Source organism: Aythya ferina (genome assembly GCF_964211825.1).
Source record: "Aythya ferina genome assembly, chromosome: 20".
In the NCBI taxonomy this organism is placed as follows: domain Eukaryota; kingdom Metazoa; phylum Chordata; class Aves; order Anseriformes; family Anatidae; genus Aythya; species Aythya ferina.
The window spans coordinates 5,813,362-5,834,896 of record NC_140318.1 but is presented as its reverse complement, the minus strand read 5'-3'; the positions used below and the strand labels follow the sequence as shown (position 1 = coordinate 5,834,896).

The following is a 21,535-nucleotide window of genomic DNA, read 5'->3' as shown; positions in this document are numbered from 1 at the left end:
GGTGTAGGATTTTGGCACCAGCAAGCCCCGTGTGCGTGGCACAGGGTGAGCGATGCCGGCGGCGCGAGAACCACAGAGAGTTAACGGCTGGCTGGGGCCCCAGCGCACCGGGTTTATGCATATGTAGCTAACGTAATGCAATTATACATTAATATATAACCAACAGCCACGGCAATACGACATTACGGTAGGTAGATTATCCCATCTCCTGTCATTTATTATTGTTATTTGTAATCCATTAGTGTCCAGAGCTGAACTCGGGTCAGAGTGCAGTGTCCTGCCGCACTTGCGCTCGCCCTGGCAGGAGCCGGCAGCGGGTGGACGAAGTCCCCCTGCTCCAGGGCCACATCCTGCCGGGACCTGACCCCGTGGGGACACTTTGCTGCCAGCACCAGGACCCCTCTCGCCTGGTGGCTTTGGTTTGGGAAGGGTGGATGGGGCCGGAGCAGCCCCGCACGGCGGCAGGCCCCCGGCCCAGGGCATCGCTTCGCTATTATCACGGAGGAATTCCAGTTGCCTTTGAGGGGAAGGAACAAAGCCCAACTGGTTTCACGCAGCCACCAATTAATCTTGATCGACACCACCCTCCATAGTGAGTCATCCACCCGAAGTCAATTTACATTTTTATTAAATCACACAGGAAAATTAGAAGCGTTATTACTTCCCTCCGATTCAATACGTGTTCTGTATTCCCCCACCATTCACCGTGTGGGAAAACATCCCGGCCCTCCGCTTTAACCATTTCTTCCCAGCATTCCTGACCCCAAAGCATCCCTCCGTGCAGCCTGGAAATAAATCAGATCGGCCTTTGAGCACGGGAAGCAGGAGGAAAAACAGAGACCTGGGGAGAGAGAGCAAGAGCCAGGGACGGCGCTGCCCGGGGAAAGGACGGCCACACCGGGGAGCCTCAGCAGCACCCACACCTTGCACGGGGACACACGGAGGTCCCTGTGGGACCGACCCAGGCTGTGCCCTGCCCGGATCCATCCCACAAAAGCAGATCTGCCCCGGGAAGTGCAGCGAGGGAGCGGCAGATCTGCATGCGCCGCAGCAGCAGGGCGATCAATGCGCATTTGTATCCGTCCCCGAAGCCGCCCCATCCTGCCACGTCTGCTGCGCGCGAGATCGTATCATCTGCTGCTACAAGGCGAGCATCTAAATCCAACAGCAATTTATTTATGGGCGCCGCGTGATACAAGCAGACCTGCGAGAGAGCAGAAACGCATCTTCCCAGGAAGATAAAAAAAAAAATAATAAAAAAATAAATGGGCCTGTGCCTGCATACGGGCAAGGTTGGGGGGTTCTCCGGGAACAGCGACACCCCTACTGGGTTTTGTGGCGCACACCTCCACGCTTACACGGACGTTCAGTGCGGTGAAACAAGAGGAAGGGGCTCCTCTAAGTGCCCCACGTAATATTTGCTGGAACAGAAAGCCCAAAGTCTCCCGCCGGGATCCCAGCTCCGTCTTACTGGATACGGGGATGGAGAGCCCTCGCGCTGGAGAGCACTTAATCTGACTTGGTCAGAAAATTATTTCTCAAGGATGAATGCTCTTCTGATGAAAGTATTTCTCAAGGATGAATGCTGATTGTTTGCAAAGTCCAATCAATTTCAACTGTATTTCCTGTGGACGGAGCGAGAGGAAGGAGGAGAATTTCCATTTTGTGATTAAAATCTGAAAGTACTACATTATTCTCCTAAATCAGGACAAAAGCACGGCTTCAAGCATCTGCGCTTCCTGCCAAAGGGGACGCTTCCAAGTTTCAGCCACGCTCTCTGCAAACCAATTAGCTATGTCCTAGACCGGGACCAAAACCTTGTGAGATGCCCAGGGCTGCGGAGCCCCCTCACCACCTCCAGGCACCCAAAATCCCGTTCCTGCTTGCAAACCCACCGCCGCAGCCCTCCAAGCACTACCGCTCGAAGACTTGCACGCTGCTGCATAAAAATGGGATTTTCTGAGTATTATTTGAGAAAAAAAAAAGAAAAAGAAAAAAAGAAAAAAGCCGATATTGAGCAAAAGGTGACCAATACAGGGTTTTTTGCTGGTTTGGTTCTTCTCGAGCAGCTCCCCTGTGCCCCAGGGTCACCTGGCACTCTCCCTGGAGGAATTAAGGGAAGCCTTAGCGTTGCCCACCAGCAAGCCCCTCTGCGAGATGCTCCCTGCAGCGGCAGAGGAGTGCCCAGGCGCACCAGCTCTCACCAAAGTGTCACTTTTGGAAACCTGCTGCCACTCAGACCCAGCCCCTCGGGCACCTCCGTGCGCCTCTGCGGGCTCCGCACGGCGCCTGCGCCCACCCCGGCCCCAAGGAGAAGCCCCCAACGAGGGAATCCCCTCGCAAGCCCGCTCCTGGGGGGCAGGCACCAAGCGACTTGGGGTTTCCCAGGCTGCCTCCAAAAGGCCTGTCGCGAATTCCTGCGATGCCTGCAGCCTTTTCTGAAGTCCTGTTTTTCCACTCGGGCGGCCCCCCCTCCCTCCTTGTTTCCCTTCCCCGGCTGCTGACCCAGATTTCATAATGAATGAATCCATGCAGCGCTCTTCAGACTTTAATTATTTTTTCACTTTTTCTCATCATACATTATGCATCAATAAGGAGGAAAAAAAAAAAAAAAAAGCAGCACAATTAATTTAAGCTTGAATGGTTAACTCCTGCCTATCACTAATAGCAAAAGTGTCTGGAAATTGCAGCTCTTATTTTCGACCACGCATTAATGTCAGGGATGAAAACAAACAGTTTTTAAGAGGCTGCGGTAGGTTGGCTAAGACAGCAGACAACAACTACCACGTTTCTGCATAAAAGCTCCTTTTTTCTGGGCTATTTACAGGGAAAATCTGCCGTGTACCCACCCCTTCCCCTGCTCTGCTCACGAGCGAGCCCTGCATTTATGGGACCAGGGGAACGGGACACCCGGTGGCACAGCCCCAGACCAGCTGCTACTTGTACGGACAAGGTGTGGGGAGTCCCCTGAGCCCCCCACCTGCCCCCACGGTGCTTTTATCAGCAGCACGTCCATCCCTGCCTCCTGCCCTGGCACCCTGGGGCTGCCACCTCCTCCCAGCGGGGCAGGGGCAATGCGGGAGCAGCGATGAAATCCCAGCGCCGCCGGCAGAAACCCGCACTCCCGGCTCGCAGGCATCGGGATGCTGACTCTTTTCCCACGGGTTGGCATTTTAATACCTCCAGCTCCCAGCCCGGAGGCGTCCCGGACCCACAGCAGCCTGCAGGCTCGCAGGGGATGCCGTGGGCTTGGGGCTCTGCCCACCGCACCCTTCCAGGCAGGGCACAAACACATCCCCAGCTGGAGACCTGTTCCCTACCAGCCCTGACCACTTAAGGACGGGCAGGATGTGACCACCATCCCACCAGGCTCTTCTCCCAGCCCTGCCTTTAAAAAAAAATCCAACCAAACAACACAAAAGGCCCCAATTAGATCATATTCCTCTGTACCCAGAGCACCTCTGACCCAAATTCCCCGCCGCAGGTTGGAATTCCCCCGCTGCAGGCACGGGGCAGCCTGCAAGGAGCGTCCCGGCCAGGGCTTCGGCTCCCCCAGCACCCCCAGTTCTGCTTCCCCACCCTTCAGCAGAGGGGAGGAGGGTAAGAAACCCTCAGCAAGCCTTCCCCAAGCCTAACATGCTCTGGTGCCTTCAATTTATGTAAAGTGGAGCTAATTTTGCTTTATCATATGATATTAAGGCAGCCTACCTCTCGCTCCCATCCCCTGCGCAAAATCTGTGAGGGAAGCTATGGGAAGCATATGGAAAAACACCTCCGAGTCCAAACATCCACCTACAGCGTGTGAGCTGCTGAAAGTTACACTTCTATCGAAAAGGGGGGGGATGGGGAGGGTCACCAAAGAGGTTTGAACCAGAAGAAAATGGGATCGGGCAGATTTCCTCCCTGCAGAAACACCCAGGGACCGACGTGCCGCCTGAACGCATGCCTCGCATTTTTGCTACCCCTGTCGGTTTGCAAAGCAGCTCGCAACGTTCCCCGGTTTTGTTGTTAGGAGAACGGCCAGAACTGTTCCAGCTCTGTCCCTAGGAGCAGGTTTCCAGCCCTAGGAGCTGGTTTCCAGCCCTAGGAGCTCGCACAGGTGAGCTGCGCGGGGGGACCGAGCACACGGCCCCACGCCGCAGCTCATCAGAAGCTCGTGCACTGGCTGGGCTGCAATATCCTCCGAATTTGTCAACACCTTTGCAAGAGGTTTCCTGGGGAGAAGGGAGAAAGGAGATTACGAAGTGCTGACAAGCTCGCGGGATGTTTTCAAGATGCCCTGCTTGCTGTCAGCCTCTGCTGAGCCTCCTCCGGGGATGCCCACGGAGAGGGGACCCTGGCGAAGTCACCTGCACGGCGGGGTAGCGAGTGGCCAGGATGGGATGGGATGGGATGGGGTGAGATGGGATGGGGTGAGATGGGATGGGATGGGACAGGACGGGATGGGAGCAGCCGGTCACGCTGGGCTGAGTCACCTGAATCCACCAGCTTCTCCTCCGTCCTTCTGGCAAAAGGAACAAATAATCCTCCGGGAAAGATGTTTTTGGAGGCTGCTGAATTTTTCTTGGCACTGCTCGGAGAGCTTCAAACTCGCTCGAAAATCCCAAGCATTTTAATAGAGCCAGAATATTTGCTCACAGGAGGACTAGCCCGCCACGAAATGGTTTCCAGCCTCTGCGGAGCCGGCCCGTCGAGAGGATGCTGCTCCTCAGCTGGGGACAAGGACACCGAAACACAGCCTGGGGTCAGCCCCGCAGGAGCCTGTCGCCAGGCAGGGGACGGCAGCTCCGGGACGCTCCCTAACACCCCGTGGTCCTCAGCAGGGCCCAGCACTGCAGCCTCCCCAGGCATTACGGCCTCGGGGTTAATTCCTGCCCTGTTCCCACGCTGCTCCCCGCCGTGCGTCCCTCGCGGCGCAGCCGCCAGCCACGAGCAGCCCTCACCTCACCCGTGTTGACTTTGGCTGGCACCGGCTGCGTCCCTTCCTTGGGGCCACCTCGCAGGTGGTCAGCCGACCTCAGCAGCCTGTTTTCCCTCGGCCTGGGGGAAAAGCCTGATTTTTTTGTGTGTTTTGTGTTTTTTTTTTTTTTTTTCCTTTCATCTATTTTAAGATCAGAGACCTAAAATTAGCTCCGCTCGCACAACGGGCCTCTGAGCTTGAATCCCTTCCCTCCCCAAGCAGGCAGGGCAACGAGTTGCCGTTTGCAACCTTTCTGCAAACTTCTCCGGCCACCAAAAGAAGTAAATAAACAAACAAACCGGCACCACCCCAGGGCCAAACTGTTCCATCCAGGGGGATTTAAAAATAAATGTACCCACACAGCCACTGCTGCCACCTACTACGACCCAGCGGAGAGCATGAGGGCTCCTCTCCGACGCTCAGAGCGCACCGCAGCCATCGCTCGGGTGCCTCTGGAGACCAAATTCAGCAGCCAGCAGGCACACGCCCGGCTGTCACCACGAGCATCACAGCTCCAGCTGCCTCCCCAAAAAAACCTTCATAGGGACGGAGCAAGCAGGGCTCCAAAGACCACGGGGTGTACTTTGCTTCCCTTGAAAAGCATCTACGAGCCTGTGTTTGGACCTGAACCGGCTGTTCCCAAACCCAAACATCAGCAGGGGTCAGATTAGCCCCTGGTTTGCGTCGCAGCCCTGCTGTTAATGCACCTCGGTTCTGCGGGCACACGGCTCCTCCACCCCTCACAGCCTGTGAGGTGGGGTAATTGTCCAGACCTTGCTCCCAGCAAAACAATTAGTTAGTATTTGTAAAGTGCCCTGGAGTTAATTAATTGCCATTAACTCATTAGCTAGACTTTAGCCTCTAAGCCCAGCTGGAAGCCATGGCCTGCTTGGCCACCGCAGGTGCGTGCCGAGCGCTGCCCAAAGCTCCCCGTGCTCTGGGAGAGCAAACCCCAGTGGGCAGGGGGCGAGCAGCCTTCCTCCCACCACCCTGGGTCCACATCTCCCCTCACGATGCTCAACCCACGCTGCTCCCCTCCCCAAAACCACAGCCCCCAGTGAACCACCCACACCACCAGGCGCCGCGAGGTCTCAGACCGCGCACAGGAGTGATGCCGCCGGAGCACGGCACGGCCCCGCAGGAGGGATGCTGCGGGTGACACCGGTGGGAAACCACCCGTTGCCCCTCCGCACAGCACCCAGGGTGCTCCCCGAGCACCTTGCAAAGGAACAGACCCGCACGTGCCACCGGAGCCCAGCGCCGAGCACCCCGTGCCGGCTCCCCGGGGTGGCCGGCAGCAGCCCGGCACGCGAGAGCGGGGCCGCCGGAGCCGGCCAACAACAACAAACTCGTGTGTGAGCCACAAAGGGAAAAACTCGGCGAGGAAACAATATTCATCTCGACTCTTCCCCAGCGCGTACTGTAAATAATGCCGCCGATGGGGTTGTTTTATTTGTTTGAATTAGGAAAACACAGCCCGGATTGTCCCGCTGGCTTGGGCAGGCTCCGGCCCCGCGCGGGGGAAGCGAGCTGGAGGCCCCGCTGAGCACGGCAACCCTATAACGCAGCTCGGCGCTGCCCTGCAGAGCTCGAAGCCTGCCCCAAACACCAAATTATCGCCCTAAAGGCTGAGCAGGGCCTGATGTGGGAGCAGCTGGCTCCGCTTTGGGATGCAGCCGGAGCCCAGCCCCGGGAGGGAGCGCGCTGAGGGCGGCTGCAGGTGCCCTGCAGCAGCTGGGATGGAAACAGGCACCTGGAGATGGAAATAGCTCGCGCTCCGGCGGCTGTTTCCAAGGCAATCGCGTATCTGCGTCCATCAGTCCTGCGTGTCGGGGGCTGCAAGACTTTCTGAAATATTTATCCCCTCTCTTCCTTTTTTTTTTTCCATGTCTTCACACCGCTTTTTCTTGCTCACGTCTCCACCGCTGCTGCTCTTGCCCTCTGACATGCCCAGCACTCCTGCTGCATATTTTGGTCGATGGGACTGAGCAGGAGGCAACCTCTCCCACTCCTGTTTTTGGGTCAGAGCAAACCTTTCCTTCTCTCGCTTCCTGACCTTGTGCTGAGCACCAGGATCCGGCCCCCACCTCCCACCGCATCCCTCTGGGCGCACACCGGGCCGGGACAAAGCCGAGCGGAGCGGCCCAAAGCCACGCCGCCGCGCTTTCAGACACAACCAAGTTAAAAATACATCTTTTTTCAGACAAAAGTTCAGCCCCCAAATGGTAAGGGAATCCAGGAAAAATGCGGCAGGCCCGGCTGGTGGCCGGCTTCCAGCGCGAGCACCTCCCTTCGGAGGAATCCGGCGAGGAGTCTCGACTAATCCACCCAGGACACACCAGCATTTCTTCCTTGTACGACTGGGTTGGGTGTTTTTTTTTTTTGTTGTTCTTTTTCCGTCTGCTCAGCAGATTTGCCATTTGGTGGCCGCGGGGACGGAGCAGGGGCACTGCGCCGGGTGAGAGCCGCAGCAGCACCCTCGGGACCCCGCCGTGCTCCGTGTCCTTGTCACGACGCCAAGGGGCTGCAGGCAGGAGCGGCTGGAAAAGACGGGGCTGGTGCAAGAGCTGGAACCACCGCGTGTGCTCTGCAGTCAATCCGAATATGTGACGCTGCCCCGTGCCTCAGTTTCCCTGCCTGAAGCAGGAGCTCTTCCCCTCAGAGGCATGTTTGGGCTGGAGAGGGGGAAAGCCAAGCCCAGCTGCTGCTCAGGACGGCTCCGTCGCACGGCCCTGTAGGGCTGCCCGGCACCTTCGGGGCCGCAGCAGGATCCTGGCTGTCCCCAGCCCCCCTGCCACAGCTCCTGGCACAGCACCGACGTCTTCAGGATGCCCCAGCCTTGGTCATGTCCCAGAACAGAGAAAAAGAAGTGGAAATAGGAGCAAACCATAAATGTAACGAGGGCAATCACAGCATTGTAGCATCATTCAGGTTGGAAAAGAGCTCGAAGGTCATTTAGTGCAACCCGAACGGTGAGGGCGAGGATGGAGCACACCGGCGATGGCACCGCAGGTCCCCACGGCTGAAGGTTGCTGGTGGCAGGCAGACAAGGGGCACTCTGCTCAACCCATTGCTTTTCTGCCCGGGGCAGGGCCACCCCGCAGGGCACCGAGCAGCCCCAAAGCTTCACGCAGGCCAAAGCACGGCCGGGGACAGGACCAGGCTGGTGCCTGCTGCCACCCACATCGGCTCGTTGGTGCCGGAGGGGACGCCCAGCCCTGTCCCCTCACAGCCCCGCGTCCTCCCGGAGGGAGCCACCACTGCCAGGGCAGCTGGCAGGCGCTGCTTTCCCTCCCGGTGATATGCCCAGGGAGGAATTTGCGCTTCATTCCTTGACACCCGCTTTAATTATAGGTATCGAGCCGGCTTCGCTCTTTCACAAGAGCCCTGAGCTCATTTCCCGATCCCCTTTCCATCCGCGGCTTCGTGAGTCACCCGCTCCCTCTGTGTACAAACAAAGGGAGAGGGGGGGGCTTTGCCAAAAGGACGGGGCACGGAGGGCTGCGGGCTGCCCCCACCCAGGCTGACCCGCGAAACCTCAGCCCTGCTTCGCCACCGCCGGCGCGAGGAGCAGCTGGGCAGGGCGGGCTGGCAGGAGGTGCCGCCGGGACGCGATAGGCGCTGTCTAACACCCGAGTTCCTCAAAGGCTCCCGGCACAAGGACGCTCTGTCCTCGCCCGCCGCTCGGCCCCGCGGGGTTCTCCGACAGCAGGAGGCTGCTGAAGCTCTCCCAAAATCCCCGTCCAGAAGCAAAGCGAGCGCAGCCCCGGTGCAGGTGCGGGAGCGCGGCACCGTGCGCACGCTGCCAGGGCTTGCCCGGGCTGCTGATTCAAAGCCCAGCTCACAAAGAAGGTCGCACCGGAGCAGCAGCCTCGCTCCACTCCCAAACTCTCAGCAAGGACCCATTTTCCGACACCCTGCAGGTGCTGAGCCTGCCCCGTGCCCCCGCACGCCAGGGCCGGGCGTCAGCTCGGGCTGCACCACCACCCATCGCAGCCTTCCTTCCTGGGGTCACGTTCTACTTTTCTTGGGGTTTAGTGCTTTTTTTTTTTTTTCTTTTTTTAAGCAGAAACTCCCTAATTCCAGTATAATGAGGATTTCACCAACCGTGGGCTGTCGCTCCTCACTTCCAGCAGACCGACCTCCACCACCTCCAAAAACCCGCTGCTGACAGCAGCGGTCACGCTCCCCGGCACAACGTATGGCTGCTGCCACCCCAACGCCCACCCAACCCCGCTGAGCCACCCTCCCAGCCCAAACAGGGCTGCTTGCTGCAGGGCTGGACCCTGCCTTCACCCCCAGTCCTCTTCAAATCCCCCGGGGCAGCCCCCACGGGGCTGGGGGCACGGGGAAGGGAACCCCCAGCTCGCAGCGCTGCCCTTGTGTTTGCTCTCTCTCTCTCTCTCTCTCTCTATTTTTTTTTTTCCCTTCCCAACCAAGTCACGAGGCGGGGCGGATGCCGCCCGAAATAAATCATCAACCACAGCGACAATAAAGACGAGCGGGAGGCCGAGCGGGCGCGGGATCGGCAGCGCAGCCTCCACCGCCCATCGGTGACCGGGTGACGGAGCGGCTCGGCGCCACGCCTGGTCGGCACCAAGAAAATCACCATTTCAGGGGAAAAAAAAAAAAGGGCTCTGGAAACACGGGCAGCCCCCTCTCCGAGCCCCCCAGCCTTCAGCCTGGCGGTCGGGAGGTTGTGCTCCTCGCCCAGCCTGGTCCCCAGGGATGCTCGGTGTGCCCTGTGTCCTCCCAGCCCCTGCAATGAGCCCAGGGTGTCGCTGGCACCCTGGGGGCAGCCCCAAAGCCCCCACCTCGGTGCTCCTGTGCAGCAATGGGAGCTCCAAACGTGTCCCAGTGGGAACAGGAGGGACTGCAAAAAAAAAGCCAGCCTGGGAAAAGCCGCAGCACCACAGCAGGCCACGCTACCAGCAGCTCCTTCCATCCCATATCCTTTAGGGCCAAGCCAGCCCACTAAAACCCCATTCCCAGCCTTACGTTGGGAGCCTCCCTGTGTCCCTGGGAAAAAAGCCACCAAGAGCTGCGTTGGTCCCTTGGGTGCCCATCCCGGGGACAAACACCCGTCCTCGCCACACCTCCCCGTCCCAGTCACCTCCCACCCCAGGGCCAAGGGTAAAAGGGGACAGAAAATTTGTGTGGGTCTGGCCGAGAGCTCTCCTGCCACGGCTGAGCAAGGGGGGGAGGCAGCAGAGCTGTGCCCCACAACCCCATCCATCCCATCCCAAATCCGATCCCTGGGGGAAATCTCCTTCTCTCTCCCTCTCTCACACTTTTACAGCCCGGACAGGGGGAGAGGAAGTTTTCCTTCATCGCAGCCTCTTCACTGCCAGGCACCGAGGTGACAGAGGGACGGGGCACCTCTCCGGGTCCCCCCCTTACTCCTGCACCCCTAAACCCTGCTGTGGGGACCTTCCCCCCAGCCGCCAGCACACCCAGGGCCTGGCCCGGAGAACGCCCAGGCAAAACCCAGCTCTTTATTTCGAAAGCAAGGGCTCCGTTGCGAAATCCAGCTCGTAAAAAAAAAAAAAAAAATCCCGGGCAGAACAAAAGCAGCAAACAGAGCTCGGAGCCGCCGCAGGTGCTCTGCCCCTCGCCTACCTGCTCCCCGCTTTCCAGAGGCTGCAATTACGTTTCCCAGGGTTTCCTAAGTGGATCTTTTTTTTTTTTTTTTTTTCCCCTCTCCACTTCTTCCTGAGTGCTGCGGAGCAGATCAAACCCAGGAGAGGAAACCAAGGCTGCGAGCTGGCAGAGCTGGAGACACGCACGGCTGTTTTAATGGGCCGCTCGCATGCGGAAAGCCACGAACGTGCCCGAGAGCGCACGGGATCCTCGGCGAGCCAGCGATCCCTGACGGGCTGTCAAAAGCCCCGAAAGTACCCGAAAGTGAAACCTTTGGGGATTTTTTAGCCCCCGAGTTCTTGCTGTTACCGGCGTCGGCGCTTGTTCACAGCAGCAAAGTGTGTGGTTTTTTGATCGCCGCCCGTGCCGCAGCGTTTTCTCCGTATTTTTAGGCATCCCTTTCGAACGATAGAGGAAATCATCCAAAAGAAGTTTGTTCGAGCGGCCTGTCAGTTTGAGGAAGTGAAATTAAACCAGAAAAAAAAAAAAAAAAAGGGAAAAAAAACCCTGAATCCTAATAAATCACACATCCACACGCACAAACTTGGAGAAATCTGGGCATGCCTCCAAAGGCAAGTAAATGGATGATGATAAACAAAACAAACCTAGCTCTACCCAGCAATAAAGGCTTGCACATTTGGAACTTCTCACCCTCCAAGCGCTTCCACTGACGGCCCAACTCCTGAGATGGGCAGCACGGGGAAGCCGCTCGGCTCACAGGCGAAGGTGAGCCCCAAAAACCCTGCCCACGATGCCTGCCCCGTGCCCAGCTGCTCTGAAAGGGCACAGCGGGGTGCGGGATCAGCCCCGTGCCCCCCTGCATCACTGTCCCAACCGTGCTGGCCCCGTGCCCTCGGAGCTGAATGGAGCCTTTCTGCAAAGAGAACTGGGGCTGGAAGAAAAGCCTGCCTTACCCGGAGATGGGAGAGGGAAAAAAGGGGGCTTGGAGCTGGCCCCAACACCCTACAAGCCCCTGGTCCTGCTGGGGAGCGTGCCCCGGCCCTGCTGCAGGCTGGGTTCCCCCAGGATACGTGGCACCGGAGTGAGGGTGGCCGCTTGGGTTTGCTGGAATTGCTGGAAACCCATTTTTGGCACCCCCACAACAGCTCCGGGCTTCAAGAGGCCCTCGCCCAGCAAACGAGAGCCGCGACTTGCAGAAGAAAACGCGCACAACAAAAGCAAGGGGAAGGGCACAAAGAGGAAGGATGAAGATGCTGGGGCAAACCCCCCTCCAACACGCAGGTGGCCGAGACAGGAGGCAAAAGCAGCGTATGGGAGAGGGAAAAAAAAAAAAAGCAGCAGCCAAGCCTCCTTTTAAGCTTTAGAGGCAGGATTCCCATTGATATGGATGCTGCAGCTCGGTGCCCACCCCCTGCCCGGCTCGCAGGGTTCAGCTTTTCAGGGCACGCTGCAGGAGAGCAAAGGGAGGAGGGCAGCTCTCGGCCCATCCGCGGTGTGGCCGGTGGAGAGCAGCCTGGGGACCCGGCTGCAGCCTCTCCACGTGCCCAGAGCCCAATTTTGGGGGATCCCCACTGCACACGTGGGCTGGGAGCCCCAAAGTCCCGCTGCTCCTGCAGGGATGCAGGCAGGCAGCTCCGCTCTCCAAGGTTGTCTGCGAGTCCTCTTTCACCAGGGCTACACATACCATTTTTTAAAAGCTGGGTGATGTAATCAAGCAGTATTTATAATGCTGAAAACATCCCAAAGCTCCATCTCTTCCAGCTCCCAAGCACACTGTGTACTCTTAATAAAATAATTGCAGTGATGAATAGCCCCTTATAACATTCCTCTTCTGCAGCTACTGACAGGGCCAAGAGCTCGGATGGAAAAATCTTTCTCCCAGCACTCCCTCAAGGTGCTCTCCGGATTTCACCTTTCCACAGCCAAACAGACGCTGGAATTCTGGAAAACATTTCGTCCCCGTGCCGAGCTGTCACACCGAGCGTTTCGATCCCATTCTGAGATGTTAACGACAAGCTCCTGCTCCCCCAGCCCGGCCACGTCATTGTCTTGATGACAAAGTCAGCAAATTGCAAAAATCCCAGACCTCAGGCACGGCGACGGGACCCCCAGCGCCCTCGATGCCGAGCACTGACCCCGCGGCCCCCAACCCCACGGAGGGGGGCTCCATCCCCTGGTTCTGAAATAGGGCTGGGGATTAAACCGTTTGTTTGCAAGCCCTCGTGTGCCCATGATTTCCCCGCTGATAACTACAAGACAGGCCAACGTGTTATTTTTTTGGTAGAGTCACTTCTATTATTAATTTGCGACCTGCGTTCGAGCAGGGAGCTGGCTGGCTTCCCTCTCGCCAGCTGAAGCTTCCCTCCCCGTGCAGGGCTTTTATTCCCAGCCAGGGAATTTTAAAAAAAAAATAAATTCCTGAGCCCAGGAATTCCCACCCAGGGCCAGATCCTGCCCTCTGGGTGCTCTGCACCACACCGAAGTCTCTCTGCTCCCAAAACCTTACAGCAGAGCAGCGGGGACGATGCCAGCCGGGGTCTTGCACCAGGTCACCCAGGGGAAGTCGGTGACAGCAAGGGACGTGGGATAAATGCCCTGGTGCCAAGAAGGGGAGCTGGAGGGGATTTGGGGAGGTTTGGGGAGGCGAGGAGCAGCCTCCCCACCCAGTGAGAAATCCCTGCCCTGCGACACCTCCTGCGCGCACCTGGAGGCCTTGAAACCTCGCCGCAGAAACCGGCACCCAGCCCCGCAAACGGCAGCAATGAGAAAAGCAAAGGCCAAAAACCCCTCCCGGATTAAATCCGCATCTCCTGACCCTACAAGCAGCAGGCAAAGCCGTCAGCAGGGCGCTGTGTTGCCGTGCCTCTCGCAGCAAGACCCCGCTGCCTCCCCCCCACTGTCAGATGCTCTGAGCCGGCTTTGGGCGCGTGTTTGGATAAAGTCTCCGACTTTGCAAACAATAGGTATCAGCTGGCCTGGGGCCAGGCTATCTCGGGCAGGGATCACGGCTAAGCCTTCCTAAGTGCTTAAACGGGGGCCTGCAGGTAATTGTCCCTGCGGCCTGACCTCTTCCCCCCGGCTGTGACGACCTCCGGTCCTAAGGCAGCTCTGGGCGCACAGGACACTTCGCCAGGACAAGGGATTTAGGGCTGACGGGTGGCAGGATGGCTTTCAGCACCAGCATCACATCCCAAACTCTGCTCCCCGTCATCCCCCAGCACCCTAATGCCCCCCCACAGCTGCCAGGCACCCCATAACCGCTCGGGGAGAGGCACAAAGCATTAACGCCGCAGCGTGCCCAGCCAACAGCCCACGATTTGCTTAGGTGTGCAGAAAGTTTCGCCTTCCGACAGGTTTACCCTAACAGGAAGGGAGCTTGGGTGGCCCGGGGAGGTACAGGAAACCCCTTTCTCCCATGCTCATCGTTCTGTTTCCTCTGGATTTCTTTAACCTTTCACACCGGGCCTGATGGATGCCTGCAGATGGATTTTTGCAAGCGGGCACTTTCCTGCGGCGCAGCCTCGGTGCCCAACCGCAGCAGCGCTTGCAGGGAAGCCTCCTCCTGCACAGCAGGGTTTGCAGGGGCACACGCATCCCTCGGTGCCACGTTTGGACCCTGGGGACATCACATCGGAGCAGGACGCTCACAGTCGGAGGCTGCACCGAGGTCTGAAGGACCCGGACTGAATTCCCCCCGCCCCGGCCGAGAGGGAACGGGGCCGCAGCCTTAATCTCACCTAAAGGGCCTCTTGGGTGGGAAGATTAGCAGCTTGTTTCCACCCTGGGAGGAATCTCGGCGGGCGCAGGAGGAGCGAGATGTCAGACAATGTCAGGAAACGTATCAGCTTCCCAGGAGCTAATGGGGGGGAACGTGCCTGTGCCGAGGTTAAAGGCTCCGGGGCAGCGTCTGAGCACTGAGCCAGACAGACCCCGGGAGCACAGAAGGCAGAGCCGAGCTCAGGGGAAGGGGAAGGACGGGGGTTGATGGTTAGGGACGGATCCCATGCATCCAGACCTCCAGTTTGGGGTGTTTTTAACCCAGCTCTGCACCCACGCAGCCGTACCCAGCACAACATTACTGCGGGGAAAACCTCTGCAGGGAGACAGAGGGCCCCCAGCCCCAAGGGACACCCACACAGAGCCACCCCTCAGGCTGCCACCACCCAGCCCAGGGAGGAAAATAGAAGAGACAGCCCCAAAATGAGCCCGGAGAGCTGCTCTCGGGCTCTTTTCCACCGCGCTGGGCAGGTGACCGCCGGGAGCCACCCGCTCGCAGCGCTCCCCGAGCCCCGCGCTGCCGCAGAAGGGCAATGAAGTTGCAAAGGTTATCGTTTCCCTGTTCGACTGAGCATAAAAATCCTGCTCGGAAAACAGAAAAGGGAAAAAAGCAGGAGGGGACTGGCAAGGCGGCGGGGAGGAGAGGGGCCTGCACGGCCCGGCGGCCCCAGCGACACCTTGCCCAAGGCGAGGGAGAGGGCACGGGGGCTGAGGCCAAACCAAAATGTTTCCATTTCGGAGGAGTTTCTAGGAAAATAAAGGCTAAGTCTGTTATAAAAGTTTATCTGCGTGTGCAAGAGAGAGAGCACGCCTGACTACAGTATAGAGATGTCATTATTTTCATGCATCTGCCTTACCCAATTTTATTTAGTTGCTTTCTGCACCATTTCATGCTCATTCTGCTGCTGAGCTAGACAATTGCTTTATAACTCTAGGGTGCAATTTCACTGTCTGTGAGCCACACGCACGCACACGGGGGCTGCGCGGGGATGGAGCAGGGAGCTGCACCTCCCTCCTTCCCTCCCCACCCTGGCGGCTGGGGTTGAAACGTTTCAATAAAAAAAAAAAAAAAAAAAGAAAGAAATCAAAAAGGAGAGAGAAAATTAAATTAAAATGCTAAGCGACTGTCTCTAAAGTGTTACAAAGCAAGGAGTGTGTCGGGGGGGGAGCAGACCCTGGTAGAAGCGGCTCCCCATCAGGAATTAGGAGGATGAACGGGAGAGACAGAGCCCGGCGGGCTGCAGGGCAGAAGCACTGAGCCTCACGCTGGGGTTTTAGGATCGATTGGAAGTCACACTCGAACAAGTGCAGGTCAAAAGGGAGGGCTGGCTCTGCAGGTGCAGCGCTCCGAGACAGCGCTCTCCAACTCGCCCCAGCTCCCCGTGCCTTTGCAAGGGGCTGGGTGTTCCCCAAGGGTCCCAGCTCTGAGCCGCCAGCCCCACGGGGTTGCCAGGAGGGGATGGGGGCTCCAAAAGCAGCCCCACCACCGTGCACGACCCCACCGTGGTGTGAGCAAGCACGACCTGGTGCTGATACAACGTTATCTGCCGCCAGCCGGGCCCTGCAGCACCGCGTTAGGGGCCACGGCTCCTCCGCTGGGGGGCTGAGCCTGCAGCTTCCCCTGCCCGATAAAGCCTCTCCTCTGCCAGAAACGGGGCTCCAAAAGGAGAAAGGGGGAGAGGAGGGGGTGTTCCAGCAGCCTGGTGAGGAAAAGGGGCCTCTCCCAGTGCCATTTCGCAGGACCCCCACCCAAACGCGGGTCCCCACGGCGCAGGGTGGTGAAGCCACAGCGCCCACAAGCCGCCTGCCCCGGTCCCCCTGGATCCATAGCAGCTTCCCCAGCTGCGTGAGCTTTCCCCGGGGCCTCTCCTGCCGCTCCATCGCCCTGCTCCTTCCTTCCTTCCTCCACCACCAGCACCGTCGCTCTCAAGAGTGAGTCTCCGCCGCCGCACGGGCACGGCCTGCCCGCCTGCCGCCGTCACCTCCGCATCTCCTCAGCACATCTCGGCTCGCCCGTGCCAGCCCCGTCTGCCCCGCTCCTTCCGCTCTTGCCTCACCCGCTTGCCGTTGCCTCACCGCGTCTCGGTAATGGGTACGTAGGAGACGCGCTGCCCACAGCGAAATTGTATCGCGGCAGCCCACAGAGTTCACAGCGAAAACTTTCCAGCGCTTACGAGTCGGCCAAAAATGGAAAAAACAATAATCAAATGGGTCTGCCTCGGCGCTCAGAGCCACGCAGCCAGCTGAAACTAGACAGGGCATCCGTCCCTAATGCGTTCCTGGCAGCCCCAGCACAAAGGATTTGCTCCGGAGCTCAGCGGGGCTGTAAACCTCCAGGCAAGGGGGTGGTGGGGCTCCAGGGCTGCCACTCGCCTCCCTCCCGTCCTGCTCCCCTCTTTTTTTTATTATTTATTATTATTTTTGAAGTCTGTAAAAGCCAAAACTCCACAAAAGAGGAGGCCACGAGAAGCAGCGACCAGATGGGCATCCCGTTACCGTTTTAGCAGTGACAAATCCCAGCGCTGCTGCACCTTTTGCCTCCTGGCTCCGCAGCGATCTCGCACCCGATTCAGCGCCAGGAAGGGGTCACGGCTCAGCCAGGACCCCCAACTCAAACACTCAGACAACACGATGGGAAGCCCACCCGATGGACCCAGCACCACCAGGGCTTGGAGAGCCCCTGGCAGCCCCCAGAGCATCTTGTCACGATGGTCACCAAAGCTACTTCTGCCACCACCGACAGCGCAAAATTTGGCACAGGGAAGTCATGCGCAGGAGGCGGGCAGTGGGGGCACCAGGGGGAGATTGGGGGGCACTGGGTGAGAGAAGGAGGGAGGAAGAAGGATGTAAGGCATGCTCTAGATGCTTCGTAAAACCAAGATTTGGGGCGTTTCTTCTTTACGCGCTGCTTTGGAGCACCCGGCCCGCACACACATCACAAGCAGAGGCTTTTCTTTGCTCCTAAAAATCTGCTCGGTTTGGCTACCGAGAGCTGGGACCTTCAAGTGACCACACAAGCACCCCTCGATGGCATCCCCACAAGTGCCAAAACCCCTAAAAAAAACCCTACAATCCCAATCCCTTCTCCCCGGGGCCTGCCTCAGTTTCCCAGCCCGCTCCCGAGACATGAGCAGGGCCAGGGGCAGAAGCACGGCCCCGAGGTGCAACCTTGAAACTTTTATTGTTGATCCCAATAAAAAAAAAAAAAAAAAAAAAAGAAAGAAAGCAACACACATTTTGTGCTTACGAGTGGTCTGTTTGAACAGGATTATTTTTTAACTCCACGTTAAACAAGATTTCAAAGGAGGAGAGCAGCGTTTGGGCTCAATTTGAACTCTTCCCTCCCTTTCTCCTACGGGAGCTGTCGTTCCCTGTTTATTTCAGAAAACACCCTCCATTTTGAATCGCTGCCTTCCCAAAATAAAAACTCAGGTTGTTGCACTGACTTTCTCTGCTTTCTTCTGAGCAAAAACACTCTCAGAAAAGGCAAGTTCCCACAGCCAGTTTCCATTACAACGAGAGGGCATTTTCCGAGGCTAAATTGCATCTGTCTGAAAATCTTCAAGCAGTTTGAGCCGGCTGGCATGTGTGGGGAGATCCTTCTGTAGGGCTTTTTAGATCCTTATTTGCAATATTATTTTGTCTGCTTCGCGCTGCCTTGATGTTGCGAGCAGCCTTTGGAGAGACACAACCACTCCTCCCTCCTCCCCTGTCCTCCCTCCAGGCACACGCTTTGCTTTGAGGAGGAGGAGAAGAGAGAAAGAAAATAAGAGACAAGCAAAGAGGGGGGAAACCGTCAGAAAGCTGCTTTTTGTGTGCGTGTCAAACGTTCAAAGTTATCCCGGAGTCTAGGCTTTAAACGTAATAAAATACAGCTACTCCTGACAAAATCAATTAAAATAAAACCACCCAGGCTGCCTCCCTAATGCTTTGTAGTTGGGCTGACTTGGGAGAGCCCACCTGGGCCTTTTAGGAAGCAATTACGGGGCTGCCGGGTCGGATCCTGCTCTGTCGAGCACCCCTCTGCCCAGCGGCACCGCGGGGAAAGACCCAGCTCCAAGGGAAGCGACGACGGCTGTGACACAGGGAGAGGCGCTGGGGCTGGGAGCCAGCCATCAGGATTAATTAGAGCCCAATTAGGTTACCCAGCTCCCAGGGAACAGCCCTGCAAGAGCCGGCGCTTCGCCGGCAGCGATTCGAGGCGGCTTTGGTTACACCAGGCTGGTGGCAGGGACGCGCTTGGCATCGCTACCACCTCCGGCAGCAGGAGCTCAGGACGTTTAGGACATTGAGAGCAGGAATCATTCCATGATTTCAGGCTATCAAGAGCCTCGGGGGAACCCCCCGTACCCCCTGAGGGGCCAGGATGCTCGGAGCACCAAGCACGCTGCGACACAGGGCATGGCCCAAAACCCAAGCCCCTGCCCCATGGTGCCGACAGCTCCGCTGTTTGTTTTTCTTAACCATCAAGATTTAAAAAAAAAAAAAAAAAAAAAGGGGAAAAAAAGGATAAAAAGATATTCAGCTGTGCAGCAGGACTCCAGCATATGGGAATCCACCCCTGCTCCCAGAAAACAATACTGCAACAAAAAGGTTTTTAACCCGTTTCTTAATAAATATTTATTTTCGCCTTCGAGATGTGGGTGGGACGAAGGCAGGGTGTATTTTCCAGTGAAATGTTTTGATTTCCCCCCCCCCCCCTTGAATTTTTTTTTCCCCCCCAACAGGAGCAAAAATGCCAATAATAATATTTGTAATGAATAACTAAAATTCTGCGGCTTTCTCCCCCGCTCTCTTTTAAATAAATAAAATGCCCCAAACATGAGGAGTACAAACGCGCCCTCAAACACAGCAGGACGAGGCGGAGTAAACTCACGGACCCTCTGAGGATTTATTTAACTGTCACAGCCGAGATCCTGATAAAGACGAAAATTCCTTCCCAGCTTGTTTTGCATGTGTCAGCTGGGAGAGGTCGAGCCCTGCTCCGTGCTTCAGGGAGAGACCAGAAAGCGGCCGTCCTCGCCCTCCTGCGCCCTCGGGGACCCTCGCAGCCCCGCTCAGCACCCTGCAGACATGGGGCAGGGGATTCCTCCCACCCATACGGGATGCTCATGCAAGCCACGGTGCTTTCTGCATCCTTCCTATTCTTTTCTCCCTGCGGATTTGCTCACCTGCCATAAGTTCCCGCAGCTAAAAGGAGCAGGATCGGGGATGGCACCGAGGTCTCGGCCCAGAAACCCCCGATTTTACGCAGCACCCAGGTTCCCCCAGCCACACCAGGGTGAAGGAAGGAAGCTGAGCCAGGGAGGGCTTCCCCTGCCCATCACAGGATCCCTTTCTTTCTTGGGAACAGGGGCAGAGGAGAAGGAAGCAATAGTGGGATTGTGCAGAGCCACAGGGCGACGGCTCCCAGCGCGGGAGGTGCCCGGGGACGCGCCGTCCCCAACGCAGCCTCTGCCTGGCATCTGCCACCCGCTCCTGAGACCCGCAGGAAAATGAGATACTACTATTAAAAGTGCCCGGCGCTGGCCACGTTTCCACCCATGACATCAGCGGGGTTATCTGAGTCTAACCAAGGGCAGGGCTTGGCCAGGATCCTCCACGCGGTTATCCTTTTTAGGCCAAACTGAGCTGAGATTTTGACGGGGCAGCACCGTTTTGCTCCAGTTCCCCATCTCAGGCCTGTGCCAGCGTGCAGGAACACACCACCAGCATGAGCCCGGAGATCCCCCTCTGTCCCATCTTGCACACCCCATCTCCCAGCAAAGTTGGGAAAACCTCCGGTGCCCTGCAGAGCCAGGAGCGGGTCCGAGCCACCCTCCTGCAGGCAGCGGGGCCCTGCCAGCTCCTGGCACCCTCACGAGCTGCCTGCCTGCTGCCAGGCCCTGCCTGCCTCCCGTGCTCAAAGCAGCACCAACATCCCCCTCTCCCAAACCCTGCAGGATCCCCCATTCTCCCAACCAAAGCCGGATTTTTATTTATTTATTTATTTTATGAGCAACGCATGACCAAAGGCCAGCGGATAAAGTTTGAGCGTGGCTCCTGCAGCAGCACAAACACGCAGCAGACGCAGGCCCCCATTGCACAAACTTCAATCAGCTCCCACGAGCTGTTGAATTCTCTCCCAGCAGTGCAAAGCTAAGCACCCCCAGCTGTCCTGGGGCAGCTGCCTGGGTGCTCCCCCCCCCCCCCCAGCTACTCGGTGCGCTCGGCTGCCTCCCCTCTCCCCACTAGGAGCACACACGCCGCTAGGCGAGCAGACAAATCGCTGGGTTTTCATCTGCACCAGCACGAGGAGCCCTCCCCGAGACAGCAGCAAGGTGACACACGCTCCCCCCCTCGCCTCCCCCGGCAAAGCCAGCATGACTAAGAGCACAGAGCAAGAGCCAGCAGCCGCGGCGCACCAGCGCTCAGGTGCGGAAGAAAAGGCAAAGAGATAGGCAGGGCCTCATCCTGCCCCCACCAGCACAGGCTCAGGCTCTCTATTCCACCAGAGCATGGAAATAGTTAAGGCAGCCACCCCCCCCGAGCACTCCTGTGTGGCCACGGACAGGCCATTTCTGCTCAGGGGGTGTGTTTGGGATCATTCCAGGCACCTGCGTTTGACCCACCCCAAACCCGCCTGACCCTAACAGCAGGACTGCAGGTGAGATGCTTTGAGCCCCAACAGCAACTTTGGATAAGTCAACGCAGCACCGTTTCCCTGCCTCACTGCCAGACTGATGAGGGGCTCCCTACAGCCACAATTTGGGGGGGGGGGGGGACACGGCTCCCCACCAGCCTGCAGGGCCAGGCTCTCCCTGCCGAAGCCTCCAACGTGCCAGGAGGGCAGGGGCCAGCCCCTGGTTCCATGTGTTTATGCTGCGCTTGGAAAGGAACAACTAAAATTGCAATTCTTCAGAGGGAAGGAAAAAAAAAAAACAACAACCCAAAACAACAACCAACCACACGCTAACAAAGCTTGAGCACAGATTTAAAGCCCAGAGGAGCCCCAGTGCAGGCCAGGGGGGTGTCAGGACAGTGGCTGGGGGTCTCGGGCTGAGCGGTGGCAGAAGGGGCAGGATCTGCTCCTCTTCCTCCTCGCCAAGGGCTTGGCGCCAGGCGACTTCGCGAAAACTTTCTTCTTCCCCCTCCCCGAGCAGCGAGCTCTGCAATCTCACTTCTCCCAAAAAGCCAGGCGCGGGGAGGCATTCGCCC

At 57.9% G+C, this 21,535-nt stretch overlaps 1 protein-coding gene and 1 long non-coding RNA gene across 3 annotated transcripts in view; both read right to left on the bottom strand.

Moving 5' to 3' along the window:
- Nucleotides 1–21,535, bottom strand: part of RXRA (retinoid X receptor alpha) — a 100,439-nt gene that overhangs the window by 72,320 nt on the left and 6,584 nt on the right. The window lies entirely within an intron of this gene.
- LOC311421884 lies at nt 10,431–11,328 on the bottom strand. The gene is made up of 2 exons (XR_014685095.1): nt 11,252–11,328; nt 10,431–11,046 (listed from the first exon to the last, which is right to left on the bottom strand). It is a non-coding gene; the product is annotated as an uncharacterized lncRNA (long non-coding RNA).